Source organism: Heterodontus francisci, chromosome 18 (assembly GCF_036365525.1).
Source record: "Heterodontus francisci isolate sHetFra1 chromosome 18, sHetFra1.hap1, whole genome shotgun sequence".
In the NCBI taxonomy this organism is placed as follows: domain Eukaryota; kingdom Metazoa; phylum Chordata; class Chondrichthyes; order Heterodontiformes; family Heterodontidae; genus Heterodontus; species Heterodontus francisci.
Genome location: NC_090388.1, coordinates 74,116,846 through 74,133,294, shown reverse-complemented (window position 1 = coordinate 74,133,294; position 16,449 = coordinate 74,116,846). Strand labels below are relative to the sequence as shown.

At 42.7% G+C, this 16,449-nt stretch overlaps 1 protein-coding gene across 2 annotated transcripts in view; it reads left to right on the top strand.

Moving 5' to 3' along the window:
• The window catches only part of LOC137379721 (contactin-1-like), a 934,724-nt gene that overhangs the window by 235,723 nt on the left and 682,552 nt on the right, over positions 1-16,449 (top strand). The gene's annotated exons all lie outside the window — the stretch shown is intronic.

The window sequence follows — 16,449 nt, the reverse complement described above, 5'->3', positions numbered from 1 at the left end:
CCTTTAAACCTACCTCTTTGACCAAGCTTTTGGTCATCTGCCCGAATATCTCCTTTTGTGGCTCGGTGTCATATTTTGTTTTATAATTCTCCTGTGATCGCCAAGGGCCATTTTATTACATTAAAGGCGTTATATATATATATAGGTTGTGGTTGTTGTTGAATTCCAAATTGAATCTTGGGAAATTTGCTGAAGGAGGTGATAGTGGTGTCTGCACTTCAAAAAAAAAAATCACTTCGAAATTAGCTTGTGTGCATAATATCTTCACACATCCATATTAAGTATCTCTGCTCCCTAGTTTGTCAGATTAACACCTCTTTTAAAATAATTAACAAAGGAATCCCATGGGAACATGGCAAGTAGTTGTATAGTCGTCTTCACATGCTGTAGTTTCAAGGTTTGTGTTACTTGTTAATGCAGATGCTGTTACTGCTCCTCTTGATTAAAGGTTCAACCTTGTCCTTCAATAGATGTGCATGAACTAGAAAATGAAAAGACCTCCATGCTCCTGTCACTGTCCTTACTGAACACTTTGGGCTGGATTTTATGCTCTCCAACGTGGCGAGTTTGAAGGTGGAGAGAGCATTGAATCGGGCGGGATGGTGGCAGGTGGGGACCCCGCCACCTTCTCATCTCCAACCCGATTTAAGTGCATGGTGGGAAGGCCTGTGGACAGCCTTCCTACTTTGCATCAGTTCAGCCCCCTAAGTGGGCAATTAATGACCAGTTAAGGGCCTCAACGAGCTGCCGGTATTAGCCCAGTGGGAACGAGCCTGTCGCCACACAGGAAGCTTGCTGGCTGCCGGGGAGGGCGGGGGAGTTCCTTTGTCCAAACACGCTTAGTGCCTGATCGAGGGACCTGGCATCAGGAAGGAGGAGGCCTGCTTAAAGCTATTCCCCCTGCCCTTGCTGCTGACCGCCCCACCCCCACACACCCCTCCCCCACCCCATGAAACCCCTCTCGCCATCATTCACCTGTGGCCTGGGTCCTTTGACAATCCTGGGCCTCGGGTGGGTGCTTTACCGGCTGCACCAACGGTTCCATGGAGAGCTGCTCTGATTAATTGGCTGGCAGCTCTCAGCCGGCGGGACTTCTGTCGCCGGGGTCATTAATGTCGGCAAAGGCCCACTGCTGCCCAGTTAAGTACCTGATTGGCATGTGATGTGGCGGACCTTCCTGAAAAGAGGCCCCCATCGTCTCTATTGAATACTGCCCGTTGTGTTTCACTAGCTCTTGTTAAACTGTCATTGAACTGTTAGTGCTCCTAATTAATTTGATAATTTTTGCATGTGTAGTTATGTTGATGTGAGTTGTTGCACATGTCGGGGAGTGAGAGTTCAAGTTGTTTATTAAATGCTTGCCAGATTGAGCAATCTTCAATTTTCAAGAAATCATCTGCACAAATGGAGTTAATAATGGGAATTAGACTGAACAAAGGAAAATACATTAACATACTTTATGCAGTCTTTGTATATGTAGGTATATAGTTACTTATAAATACTTTTTTATTCGTTTGTGGAAGGTGGGCGTTGCTGGCTAGGCCAGCATTTATTGCCCAACCCGAATTACCCTTGAGAAGGTGGTGGTGAGCTGCCTTCTTGAACTGCTGTAGTTCTTGGGGTGTAGGTACAGCAACAGTGCTGTTAGGAAGGGAGTTCCAGGATTTTGAGCCAGCGACAGTGAAGGAATGGTGATATAGTTCCAAGTCAGGATGGTGTGTGACTTGAATGGGAACTTGCAGGTGGTGGTGTTCCCATGCATCTGCTGTCCTTTTCCTTCTGGGTGGTAGAGGTCATGGGTTTGGAAGGTGCTGTCAAAGAGCCTTGGTGAGTTGCTGCAGTGCATCTTTAATATAGTACACACTGCTGCCATTATGCGTTGGTGGTGGAGGGAGTGAATGTTTTTTTATTTTTATTCTTTTTTAATTTTTTTTATTTTAGAGATACAGTACTGAAACAGGCCCTTCGGCCCACTGAGTCTGTACCGACCAACAACCACCCATTTATACTAACCCTACAGTAATCCCATATTCCCTACCACCCTTCCGATGAAGGGTCACTGACCCGAAACGTTAACTCTGCTTCTCTTTCCATAGATGCTGCCAGACCTGCTGAGTGGTTCCAGCATTTCTTGTTTTTATTCCCTACCACCTACCTACACTAGGGGCAATTTACAACGGCCAATTTACCTATCACCTGTAAGTCTTTGGCTGTGGGAGGAAACCGGAGCACCTGGCGTAAACCCACACGGTCACAGGGAGAACTTGCAAACTCCGCACAGGCAGCACCCAGAATCGAACCCAGGTCCCTGGAGCTGTGAGGCTGCGGTGCTAACCACTGCGCCATTGTGCCGCCCCAAAGGTGTTGAAGGTGATGGATGGGGTGCCGATCAAGTGGGCTGCTTTGTCCTGGATGGTGTCGAGCTTCTTGATTGTTGTTGGAGCTGCACCCATCCAGGCAAGTGGAGAGTATTCCATCACACTCCTGACCTGTGCTTTGTAGATGGTGGACAGGCTTTGGGGAGATAGGAGGTGAGTTACTCGCCGCAGAATTCTCAGCCTCTGACCTGCTCTTATAGCCACAGCATTTATATGGCTACTCCAGTTCAGTTTCTGGTCAGTGGTAATCCCCAGGATGTTGATAGTGGGGCATTCAGCGATGGTAATGCCATTGAATATCCAGGGGAGATGGTTAGATTCTCTCTTGTTTGAGATGGTCATTGCCTGGCACTTGTGTGGTGCAAATGTAACTTGCCACTTATTAATAACATGTACATTCATGCAAATGTTTTATGAAAGTATACATTACAATACTTAGTTATGAGCTCATTATAACTATCCACAGCGTTGCTGGGCAATCTGCATTGGCACATTCAAGTTTCTTGGTCAGACTGCACTTGCACTAGGAGCATAGGATATGTTTGATTTTGTTCCTGGGCTTGTATTTCACAATTGTACAGATGTGCCATGACTTGGGCGTGAAACAAGAAGTTTAGTGAGTGTTTGCATTGAAGTTGTGTAAATTCTCGTGCAGGGCTGTTATATCGCACTCCAAGCTCATTTTTAGCCTACTATGACTCTCTGTTTAGAATTTATTAAATGAGTTGAAATCTAAAACCAAAAGTTGTAATTACTTGGTGCATCATTTTGGTCAACCCAGTTTCAACAACTAAGTCTATTTTCGAATTCACCGATTTCCCTGAATATTTACATATCTTGCCTATAGTTGGCTGTGGCTCCAAGTGTTGACATCTGAAAGTTAAGCCAGAAGAAACTGTTTTCCATTTGGAAATCAGCCTGGCCATTGTTATTTAAATCCTCTATTCCATGGCCACCAAAACATCTCCCCCCACTGCCCCACCCCCACCCAACCATATTCTCCCCCCCAACCTCAACACCTTCCTCCCCAACGTATTCCCCTCCCCCCCCCCCAACCATGCACTCCCCGCCAACCCCACACAGAATGGTCTTCACAAAGCTCATATGGCCACAGCTTTTCAAGACCAGGTTGGTCCAGCTCTATAAGGCGCTGTTCCTATCTTTTCCTGGTTTCATTTATGAGTGGCTGCAGACATGTATACAGGCAGGCTGACAGCTGGACTTGCTGGGATTCTGCAGTTAGTTGTGTAAATGTGTGGCTCAAAGATTGGTGTGGGAGAAATGGGTTCCGATACATGGAACACTGGCACCAGTACTGGGGAAAGAGAGAGCTGTTCCGTTGGGATGGGCTTCACTTGAACCATGCTGGGACCAGTGCCCTGGCGAATCATATAACTAGGGTTGTAGATAAGGCTTTAAACTAAATAGTGGGCTGCAGTGGGGTGGGGGGGGGGCGGTGGGGGGCGAGGGTTCAATTGAAGGGAAGTTTAAAAAGTTGAATAGTAATGAGAGAGCAGAGATGCAGGGTAGTGAAGGGGCATACATTAATCAGAGAGTGACAGGAAGGGACGGAGAATACAAGCACAAGAGTACAGCAGAAATTAGAACCAGAGTAGGTAAAAATGGTAAAAAGTCAAAGCTTAAGGCTCTTTATCTGAATGCACGTAGCATTTGTAGATGAGCTGACGGCACAGATAGAAATAAATGAATATGATTTGATAGTTATCACTGAGCCTTGGTTGCAAGATAACCAGGGCTGGAATTTTAATATTCAATGTTCCGGAAGAATAGGCAGAAAGGTAAAGGAGGTGGGGTAGCTTTGTTATTAAAGGAAGGGATCACTGCAGTTGTGAGTAATGATATAAGTGTAATGGATCGTGATGTAGAATCGGTTTGGGTGGAAATAAGGAATAACAAGGGAAAAAAATCATGGGTAGAAATGGTCTATAGGCCCCCGAAGAGTTGACTCTGTGTCGGACAAGCTATTAATCAGGAAATAATGGAGGCATGTAAGAAGGGCACTGCAATTATCATGGGTGATTTTAATCTGCATATAGACTGGACAAATCAAATTGGCAAGGGTAGCATGGAAGACGAATTTGTAGAGTGTCTCAAGGATTATTACTTAGAGCAATATGTTGCAGAACCTTCCAGGGAACAGGCTGTTTTTGATTTGGTAATGTGTAATGAGGTAGGATTAATAAGAGATCTCGTAGTTAAGGATCCTCTAGGAGGAAGCGATCATAACATGGTCGAATTTCAAATTCAGTTTGAGGGTGAGCAACTCGGGTCTCAAACCAGTGTTTTCAACTTAAACAAGGGCAATTACAGAGGTATGAAGAAAGAGTTGTCTAAAGTGGGCTGGTAAGATAGACTACAGGGGAAGTCAGTCGATGAGCAGTGGCAGACTTTTAAGCAGATATTTCATAACGCTTAGCAAACATTTCTTCCAGTCAGAAGGAAGGACTCGAAGAGAATGATGAACCACCCATGGATAACAGTGGCGCAGTGGTTAGCACCGCAGCCTCACAGCTCCAGGGACCCGGGTTCGATTCCGGGTACTGCCTGTGTGGAGTTTGCAAGTTTTCCCTGTGTCTGCGTGGGTTTTCTCCGGGTGCTCCGGTTTCCTCCCACAAGCCAAAAAGACTTGCAGGTTGATAGGTAAATTGGCCATTATAAATTGTCACTAGTATAGGTAGGTGGTAGGGAAATATAGGGACAGTTGGGGATGTTTGGTAGGAATATGGGATTAGTGTAGGATTAGTATAAATGGGTGGTTGATGTTCGGCACAGACTCGGTGGGCCGAAGGGCCTGTTTCAGTGCTGTATCTCTAATCTAAAAGGCGTACAATGCGGCAAAAATAAGTGGTAGGCCAGAGGATTGGGAATTTTTTGTTTAGAAGCGAGCAGCGGATGACTAAAAAACTAATAAAGAGGGAGAAAATTGATTATGAAAGTAAATTGGCAAGAAATATAAAAACAAACAGTAAGAGCTTCCATGGGTATATTAAAAGGAAGAGAGTAGCTAAAGTAAGTGTGGGGCCCTTAGAGGATGAGAACGGGGAATTAATAACAGGGAACAGGGAAATGGCAGATAATTTAAGCCAATATTTTGCATCAGTCTTCACGGTGGAGGACACTTTAAACATCCCAACAATAATAGATGAACAAGGTGTAAATGGGAGGGAGGAACTTGTAACAATCTCTATTACGAGGGAAAAGTGCTGGACAAACTGATGGGACTAAAGGCAGACAAGTCGTCAGGACCTGATGGCTTGCATCCAAGGGCTTTAAAAGAAATGGCTGCAGAGATAGTGGAGGCATTGGTCATAATATACCAAAACTCACTGGATTCGGGTAGGGTATCAGCGGATTGGAAAACCGCTAATGTGACACCCCTATTCAAGAAAGGAGGGAGACAGAAAGCAGGAAACTACAGACCAGTTGGCTTAACATCTGTCACTGGGAAAATGCTGGAGTCCATTATGAAGGAAGAAATAGCAGGATATTTAGAAAAACATAATGCAATCAAACAGAGTCAACGTGTTTATGAAAGGGAAATCATGTTTGACAAATTTGTTAGGGTTCTTTGAGGATATAACAAGCAGATTGGATAAAGGGGAACCAGTAGATGTAGTGTATTTGGATTTTCAGAAGGCATTTGATAAGGTGCCACATAAAAGGTTATTGCACAAAATAAGAGCTCAGGGTATTGGGGTAATCTGTTGGCATGAATTGAGGATTGGCTAACACACAGAAGTCAGAGAGTTGGTAGCAATTGGTCTTTTTCAGGTTGGAAAGCCGTAATTAGTGGGGTGCCACAAGGATCGATCTTAGGGCCTCAGCTATTTCATAGAGAGATAGAGAGATACAGCCCTGAAACAGCCCCTTCGGCCCACTGAGTCTGTGCTGATCAACAACCACCCATTTATGCTAATCCTACATTAATCCCATATTCCCTACCACATCCCCACCATTCTCCTACCACCTACCTACACTAGGGGCAATTTACAATAGCCAATTTACCTATCAACCTGCGAGTCTTTGGCTGTGGGAGGAAGCCTGAGCACCTGGTGGAAACCCACACGGTCACAGGGAGAACTTGCAAACTCCGCACAGGCGGTACCCAGAACCGAACCCGGGTTGCTGGAGCTGTGAGGCTGCGGTGCGAACTACTGCACCACTGTGCTGCCCCCTCTATACTATATTAATGACTTAGAGGAAGGGACAAAGTATAGTGTATCCAAATTTGCTGATGATACAAAAATAGGTGGGAAGGCATGTTGTGACGAGGACACAAAGAATCTGCAAAGGCATGTAGATAGGTTAAGTGAGTGGGCAAAAACTTGGCAGATGGTGTTCAATGTGGGAAAATGTGAGGTAATCCACTTTGGTAGGGAGAATAAAAAGGCAGATTATTATTTAGATGGAGAAAGACTACAAAATACTGCAGTACAGAGGGATCTGGGTGTTCTTGTACATGAAACACAAAAGGTTAGCATGCAGGTGCAGCAAGTAATTTGGAAGGCAAATGGAATTTTGGCCTTTATTGCTTGGGGGTTAGAGTTTAAAAATAGGGAAGTCCTGTTACAACTGTACAGGGTGCTGGTGAGGCCATATCTGGAGTACTGCGTACAATTTTGATCCCTGTAAAAGAAGGATATACTAGCATTGGAGGCAGTTTAGAAAAGGTTCACTAGGCTGATTCCTGGGATGAAGGGGTTGTCTTATCAAGAACGGCTAAACAGGTTAGGTCTTTATTCATTGGAGTTTGGAAGAATGAGAGGTAATCTTATAGAAACATATAAGATTTTAAGGGGGCTTGGCAGGGTAGATGTTGAGAAGATGTTTCCACTCGTGGGGGAATCTCAAACCAGGGGACATAATTACAGAATAAGGGGGCACACATTTAAAACAGAGATGCGAAGGAATTTCTTCTCTCAGAGGGCAGTGAATCTCTGGAATTCTCTACCTCAGAGAGTTGTGGAGGCTAGGTCACTAAATGTATTTAAGGAGGAGGTAGATAGATTTTTGAAATCTCGGGGAGTCGAGTGTTATGCGGAGCAGGCCTGAAAGAGGAGTTGAGGCCTGGGACAGATCAGCCATGATCTTATTGAATGGCGGGGCAGGTATGATGGGCTGAATGACCTACTCCTGCTCTTATTTCTTATGTTCATATGTTCAGTTTGGATCTGCTGAAAAGCAAAGCTGGTCCTTTGCAATGTTTGGTATAAGGACTTATCCTCGGCTCCCACTTGGGAGCTGGATTTTTGGGAGCATGAAGTAAAAAGTGCAAGTAAGCACTCATGATTTTCTGCCCATTAAAGGTAATGGGTGGATAATCACAAGCTTTGTATTTATGATGTCCTGCCAACTGGGTCCAAGGACCTACCTCTAAAGGATCAGGTGGTTTAGAAACACACTGAGGTAACTACTTTATTTTTGGAACAGAAAAATCTTTATACTCATGCCCTTTTACTGATTGAGCTGAATTCCACTTTTGAATGTGGAGACCCAATTGCTAATGAGTGCACATAGCATAGAATGAGAACAGGGACCTTGCTGTCAGATGCACATCTGTGATACAGAAGAACATAAACTTGTGCTGTGTTCTCTGCTTCCAAATGGGAGTTGTCCTGTTTAAGAGCTAGGATTGGTAATGCTGAATTTGTACTTTGGCACACTGCAGAGCTACTGATGTAATTGGCACCAGGAACTTTTTAAGGTAGAGTGGGCACAGTCCAGCTTCAGCTGGCCTTTGGGTAGATGGAGGTGCTCTCCAGTCAGTCCGAAGCAAATTGGCTTTTTATTTGAATCCCAAGTGTTGATAACATGATATTTCCTCCCTCAACCCTCATAGCCCCCCCCATCCCCTAACTGCCCCCACCCCCTCCTTTACTTAGTTCCCCCTAATCCACTGTCTACCTCCTCTTAGTTCCAACCCTGCATCTATCTTTCGGCTCCCCTTACTCACACTCCCATTCCTTCTCCCTCACTCCTACCCACAGCAGTGCCTTCCATTATGGTGAATCCAGCCCACAATACAACAGGGTGATTGGAAACGGTTCGTGGCATGAATGGGCCAATAGATCCAACTATACTTGCATGTGTCTGATTGTTTCTTTGTGGTTTTGTCATTGGAAGTTGATTCTGTAATAGAACCCTGCCATTACAGGAGACCGGAAGGAACAGCTCTCATTCTAAGTATGGTTTCACCTTATATTTGACCTCATACTGCATGTCTTGTTACCGATCAATCTTAGCAGAAAGTTTCTAGAAAGCTTATTGCTATCAAATGACACCAGGAAACTAATGTAAAATATTATCTGGAAAAGCATGGAATCATTTAAGTAGTAATATTGTTTTTTGGGGAGGTATTGAGCAGACTTCAGTCAAGAATTATCTTCCCTCACTCAACTCTCTGCTGTAGAGCAACCATTTTGTCCCCTGCTGAAGTAGATGCCTCAATAAGGAGAAGATGCACACATCATTATTTCACATTACGCTGTAGTGTCAGTAAATATAATTTGTAGTGCTAGACATGATTACTTACAGAATAGTGTCACAGTATCATAATTTACTCGGGTTGCTACTCCATCTAGTTTTGAGTGAATTGACTGGAAATTTCTAAAATGAAAATGGAGTCTGCCAAAGGGCAGACAATCCAATCAGTAGTGGCCCAATTTTCAGGGATGTAAGATGGACGTTACAGGTCATAAAATGAAGGTGCAGAAATTTCAGTTGATCCACTTGGAGTTTGACGTTCTGCCATCTGTTTGGAGGCTATTTGCTGGTCACTATTTCAAGTCATTCCAAGCCATTGAAAATCTATCTAATCTGGCTAGATTTTCCACCAAGTGAACAGACTGTGTGCCCTCCTTCTCCAGCCCCCCTTATAGACCTGCTTTTTGGTCTGGTGGTGGTGCATCTCCATTCTGTGCGTGAGCTAGGCTGTCTTGGTGCAGAACTGTTTGCACTTACCCTGATCACTGAGAAGCAGCTGTTGTTTGTGGTGGAGACGCACGTAAAGACGGCCAAAAGACTGTAAGGACATTTGCAGATCTTACGCTGATATAGCACTGTTTGCATTATCTACCACTTAGAATCCTTCTAACTTGGAAATGTGACTCCTTCATGAACAACCTTGTCTAGAGCTTCCTCGTGCCCTCTACAAGCCTTACAGTTCCTGACAACTTCCATACTACTCTCGAATATCCTGTTCACAGTCTCTGATGAAACTTGCTGCCAATCCAGCAGCAGAATGCCGTTTTAGATCCACCAATGGTTGAGCTCACTGCTCTTTGCTACATGTGTACCTCAAATTGAGCCAGTCCCAGAAATTCAGGCGGGGTCAGTGTGCCATGTGTTGGACTGGCATGATTATTGCATCGTCCCAATTCCAGTCAAGCATCCAGTTGGAAAGATTTGCTTTCCTCCTTACATTTACATGTTAGTTTGGCTCATTTGGTAGTACTCTTGGGACTGAATTGGCCTGTTCCTTGTTCTGATCTTAAAGTGCCTTCAGAAGCATGCATTCTGCTCACAACATTTAACCGCTGAGGCAGCCTAACAGCAACAAGCCGAGGCTCATCTATTGCAAAGCTCCAGTAGATATGACTGGAATAAAGAATGGTGAGAATTAATACATTGAGCCGAACAGTACAGTTAAATTCAATCAACACATGCACTGAGGATTTAACCTCAAAGCTGGGCAATGGGTTGCTTTATGAAGCAGTTAATATTTGTGTGGATTACCCATTTGAAAATATTCTCATGTAAGCTGCAAGCATTTAATTTTGTTGGAAAATGTCATTTTTATGTTTGAAAAGGCTCTGCTACTTTACTGAGACTTAAAGATGGATTGGTGCCATGATTACAGTCAGAACAAGCACATTCCTTGGAAGATGACTCATTTAGACCCATCCCCACAGTGGGTTTGTACAGAATGGCAAATCCAAACTCCTTCTGAGTAAATTGGTAGCATTTTTATATTGAAGGTGTACGCAAGACAATTTGAATTCATAGACCAGTAATAAATAGACCCCCATTGTCTGTAACCTGATTTGCAGCATTGGGATAAATTAGGGGGCTTTCTGTACTCATGCTACTAATAAAACTGAATAATAAATGCATAACATGAATATCACTTTTATCCTTTACTATAGCAATGTGATGCAGTTCATAGAGCGATAGAAACTTATAGCGCAGAAGGAGGCCGTTGTGCCCATCGTGACTGTGCTGGTTCTTTAAAAGAACAGTCATGCTTGACCCCACGTCCTTAACCCTGTATTTCACATCAGTGCCTAGCAGGAAAAGTGCATGATGTTTATTCGCCAAGCGAAGAATAATTTTTTAAAAAGTATATTAAAGAAAGATTTGCGTTTATATAGCGCCTTTCGCAACCCCAGGACATCCCTAAGTGGTTTACAGCCAATAAAGTACTTTTTGAAGTGTTGTCACTGTTGTAATGTAGCAAATATGGCAATCAATTTGCAGAGTACAAGCTCCTACAAACAGCAGTGTATCCATGATGAGACTATCACCTTTTGTGCTGTTGTTTGAGAAATAATTATTGGCCAGGACAGCAGGGAGATTGTGTCTGCTATTCTTCAAAATAGTGTCCTGGGATCTTTTACATACACCTGACAGGGAAGATGGGGCTTCAATTTAATGTCTAATCTGAAAGATGGAACTTCTGACAATGTAGCACTCCCGAAGTACTTTCTTAAAGTGCTCAGGTCTCTGGAGTGGGACTTGATCCCATGACTTTCTGACTCGAGCAAGTGCTGCCAGTAGATTTCAGCAGTGTCTGAAGAACATGAGCTATCCATTGCTCAATGGTCTGTTATTGAATTAAGTCATCCTTACCAATTAAGTCATCCTTGCTTGCACTATCATCAGTAAATACATCAACGGGGAGGTTCAGCCTCAAGTTTTCTTTTCAGATTTTAACTCTGTTATGAGCAATGTGGGAGTATTGCGCTGTTAATTCAGTCCCACTACTCCACAGGTCACAGCATATCAATAAAGTTTTCAACCCACCAAAGAACAGCCAAATTAGACACTCTATATGTCCCCCAGAATAAAGAACACCAAACCATGTTTCTTTAAACAACAACATCAGCTATTTATTAGAAAATAAATAATAAATCTTAACTACTAACGAGATAAATCTATATATATGAAAAGCTGCTTAGTTCCTTAGCCTTCATGCACACACACATACATTAAAAAAAATGGTTAACCAGGGAAAAGGATTTTTTGGTTTACAGCTGTTTCTTAGGAATAAAAAAGAAAAAAGAAAATAATTGAGTTTACCATGTTCCAGTTGGATGTTTTCGCTCTGGTGAGGTGTCCCAGAGTCAAATAGTCGGATGCCACTCGAAGTCTCTCCAGGCGAGGTTTATGATAGGTAGGCCGTCAAGGCAATTTGTCTGCAGCAGGTATCACACAGGTCTTGCAGTAAAGGTGTAGCAACAGGTCTGCTTTGGTTTTGAAGCAGCAGTCTAGCAGTAGAAGCTTTCTTGAGATTTCAGGATTTCCCAAAACACAGGAGACTACAGGAAACACTCTTGAGGCAGGGATTCTTCAAAGACTAGAGACAATAGGAATCTGCTACCTCTGCCAAAGAGTCATAGAGTTATACAACACAGAAATAGGCCCTGCGGCCCATCGTGTCTGTGCCGGCCATCAAGCACCTATCTATTCTAATCCCATTTTCCAGCACTTGGCCCGCAGCCTTGTATGCTAGGGTGTTTCAAGTGCTCATCTAAATATTTCTTAAATGTTGTGAGGGGGTTTCTTCTCTGAAAAGCAGTCTTCCTCTACAGAGAGTAGTAACTTATTTTCCTGGGTCGTTTTTTCTCTCTCGGCAGATCACAGCCACATTTCAAATGCAGGATTTCTTTTCAAGAGGTGCAAGTCTTCCTTTATAGAGAGAGGTCTTTTTCTCCAGTCTCCAGACAGGTCACAGCCAGATTTCAACTTCCTGCTCCTTACCCAACTCACTGGTCTTTTCACAATCCAAAAGTGAAAAAAACCTTCCTGAACATGGTCACATGTCCAGACAGTGTCTCTTCTGTCACTCAAAGGAGGTCAAAACCCCTTGCTGTTTCCTTGAAACTGCTTGCTTCCCCTATTCTTGCATACAAAGTCAACATCCAAAATTTCCAGCTATTTGCAGGTGTCCAAGTCTACTAAAAATCTTTTTTTCAGTTGTTTTAAAATGCACAGATGTCTAAGATTTTAGTACAAAAAAAACCTTTTGTAACAACTTGTTTTTAAATGAAAGGGCCAAAAGAACTGCAAATTTGTTGAAAATTTTTAAAAAAGAACCTAAAAAGTAGGAAGCAGGACCACTGCCATCCAGAAAGGTCAACACATATGTTATGAAATGAATTCTGTTGAGGCAAAGCAAGTTATTGTGTTGAGTAATTGCATTGCCAATTCAGAGGACCCCTGTTCAAATTCCGTCAACCAATGTCAATTATTACATCAAGTGGCCGGTTGGGTCAGCTTTGTCACTTCAGGGTCAGAAACTTGTGGATTTTCCCCCATGTCAGGACTTTATGATTTATACCCTTTGCTGACACGAGTGCCGTACTGCCCTCATTTACTATGCTTGGACTGAGATGACTTTGCTCAGTTCGATGTTAAAGATTCCATGGCACTATTTGGGGGAATGGGATGTAGGGAATTTTCTGTGTCCTGACCAACATCGAACCCACCCCCCCCCCACCACCAATCACCGCCCTCACAGATTAACGTGATCACTTTTCTTGTCCTTATTTGTGGTTTGTTCCAGTTCAAAATGGCCACTGCATTCATCTTCATGACAACAGTCACTGCACTCCAAAAATATTTCCCTGCGTGAAGAATTTTCGTGATGTATTCATTCATTTATGAGATCGCAGCATCACTGGCAAGGTCATCATTTATTGTCCAATACTAGTTGGTGGTCTTCTTCGTCCATGTGGTGACGGTGCTCCCACAGTGCTGTTCGGCAGGGAGTTCTAGGATTTTGTATGAGTAACGCTGAAAGAACAGTGAAATAAATCCAACCTAGGATGGTCTGTGACTTGAAGGGGAACTTGGAAATGATGGTGTTCCCATGCATCTCCTGTCCTTGTCCTTCTAGGTGGTGGAGGCCACAATTTTTGGAGGTGATGTCAAATAAGTCACCTGTAAATAGTGCACAATGTAGCAACGGTATGCTAGTGGTGGAGGAAATGAATATTTAAGCTGGTGGATGGGTGACAAGCAAGTGGACTGCTTTGTCCTGGATAATGTCAAGCTGTTTGATGTTTCAGCTGTGCCATCCAGACAAGTGGAGCATATTCCATCATACTCTTGACTTGTCATGTGGGTGGCTGATAGCCTTTCGGGGATCAGGAGGTGAAGCACTTGCCGCAGAATACCCAGCCTCTGACCTCTAGTAGCCACCGCATTTATGTGGCTAGTCCAGTTGAGTTTCTGGACAATGGCATCCCCCAGGATGTTGATAGTGGGGGATCCAGTCATTGTAATACCATTGAATGTCATGGGGAGGTTGTTAAGGACTTTGATAGATAGGGTGCTTTATAGATGCAGATATTTATTTTACTTCTAATTAGAAGTTTCATCTGATGACGTGTCCAATATTTTGTTACCATTTTAAGATACAATCTGGGTATATGCATGAATTGAGAAATCCAAATAATTAATTAAGCTTCACTTACAAGGTTATAATTCCACAATTGGCCCTGGGTATATAAATTATGTTATCAGCTTTCTTAAATATTTTCAAGGGTCTCTTTCTGCAATTCTGTAACCTCTGTGAAGAATTAATAACAGCTGATTCCTCATTTAAGAACATCACTGAACACATTGCCAAGAGATGTATCACTGTAAGTAAAATACAAGGCTTCTGATCATAGCTTTGTCATTCACCCCCCTCAATGACTCAGTATATACAGTAACGACTGGGTTTTTTTTTTTGCTTGTAATCTGTTGCTTATTTTAGCAGCCAGGATTCATGTGGAGTTGTTGAACTCTTCAGAGACTATCTCCTCTCATTTTAAGATTAATTCTATCTGTGCTGTTGCATTGTAACATTTTCAGACTTGGATGGCATCCGATAAAACTAGATAGATTTTCCAAGGCAATAAGTGGACATGGGTTGTAATGCACGAGGTTGGGTGAAGATTAATCTTTGCAAAATTTGCTTTGTTGATGAAAATTAATTGCAAATGTTAATAACCTTGATAAATAATGACTCCACATTATCTGATACAGACATAAGAGAGCAAAAGTTGGCTTTTGCTTCAACAAAACCAAACTTTCAAGGTCAGGTTTATACGAGAACATTTCTAGACCTCCCAATCAAAAACCTTACTGCTAACAGTGATAAGTAATAAGCTTGTTGCCTATTAATTAGCTACTCTTTTATCTTGAGATTAATTGAGTCCATGCTTTTATTGCATAATATGAAAGCAAGTTTAATATCAGGAAATGTCTTTGGGTCCCACCTTGAATCTAACCCTTTCAGAATTAGCATCTTATCTGTGTGGATATATATCCAATCTTTAATAGACAGTCAGTCTACTGGAGTAAACTGATGTAGGATAATTAAGTCAAAAAAATTTGTATTGGGATAGACAACTGCTGCAAGATACCTGCAGATTTAAATATCTGTCACTATCCATGTAGGCCTCTGTGTAAGGTGTCCACAAAGTGTCCGGAAGGTAATAAACAAAGAATGGTGACTGCATGTATGTAAAAGCTATCAAACCTAAACCTTTTGATACCTTACTCTATACAATAGAGGTGAGCACTTTGGCTCTCACTATCTTTTACCAATTGTCCATCCCCAGAGAGCTTCTTAAGGACCAGTGGTAGTAATAGTAGAAGATGAATGCTTAACATGTTTACACACATTCCTTTCGGCAGTTTTGTTAGCCCATTTAAGATAGAAAATTAAAATTGAGGACAAAAGGACGTCCTACAATCACATTTAGGGTTTGCATCTATTGCCTAGAGTAATGACAACATGTTAATGTTTAAAATTTTATTCATAATGAGAGAGAAAAAACTGAAGTTGAAAAAATGACAATGCTATAATTACTTTTGCCTTTCCTTCTCTGAATTAAGCACAGCTTACATTCTAATATAATTTTTTTTAAAATAGGAACACAACCCACTGATGAAGAAAATCTAATGCAAGGTATAAAAATAGGAAATGCTGGAAATGCACAGCAGGTCCATCAGTATCTGAAAAGGAGAAAGATAAGTTAATGTTTCGGTAGGAGAGCATTAAATTATGAGGATAGGTTGCATGGACAAGTCTTGTGTTCCCTCGAGTGCTGAGTGGTGATGTAAATTAGGTGTTTAAGACGATCAAAGAAGTTGATAGGGTAGAGAGAAAGAAACTGTTCCCTCTAATGAGGGAGTTTAGAACAAAAGGGGGGGAATCGTTAAAATTAGAAGTAGCTTGCTCAAGGGTAAAGTAAGAAGTACTTCTTCACACACACGGTAGTGGAAATCTGGCAAACTTTCTGTCAAAAGGCTGTTGAGACTAGGGGTCAATTAGAAATGTCAAACCTGAGTGTGGTAGATTTTTTGTTAGGTAAGGATATAGAACCAGGGTGGGTAGATGGAGTTAAGATACAGATCAGCCATGATCTACTTCAATGGCCCAACAGGCTCAAGGGTCTCCTACTGTACCTATGTTCTCTTGGTGGTTGCTGACAGATTTGCTCTACCTTTGCATCATTCTGAGCTTGTATTTTGGATTTCCAGCTTTCAAACGAACTGCAGCAGGGTCAATTTTGAGGACCAAAGGGAGCTTGAAAGATGTCCAACCCAGGGCTAAATTTTCAGATGTTTCTGACAACTGCCTGAAACAATGATGGATCCCTTATCTATGTGAATGAGGGGCCCAAACCCTGGTTTACTCCCTTGCTACCAAATTGGACTTCACGGGAACCTCTGCTCGACATTCTCCAATGTTCTGGTCAATGTTCCTGTGGGTCCAGAAGCTCCCTTGACTCAACAGTACCCATGCTTGCCCCCACACCCCCCCCCCGCCCCCCAC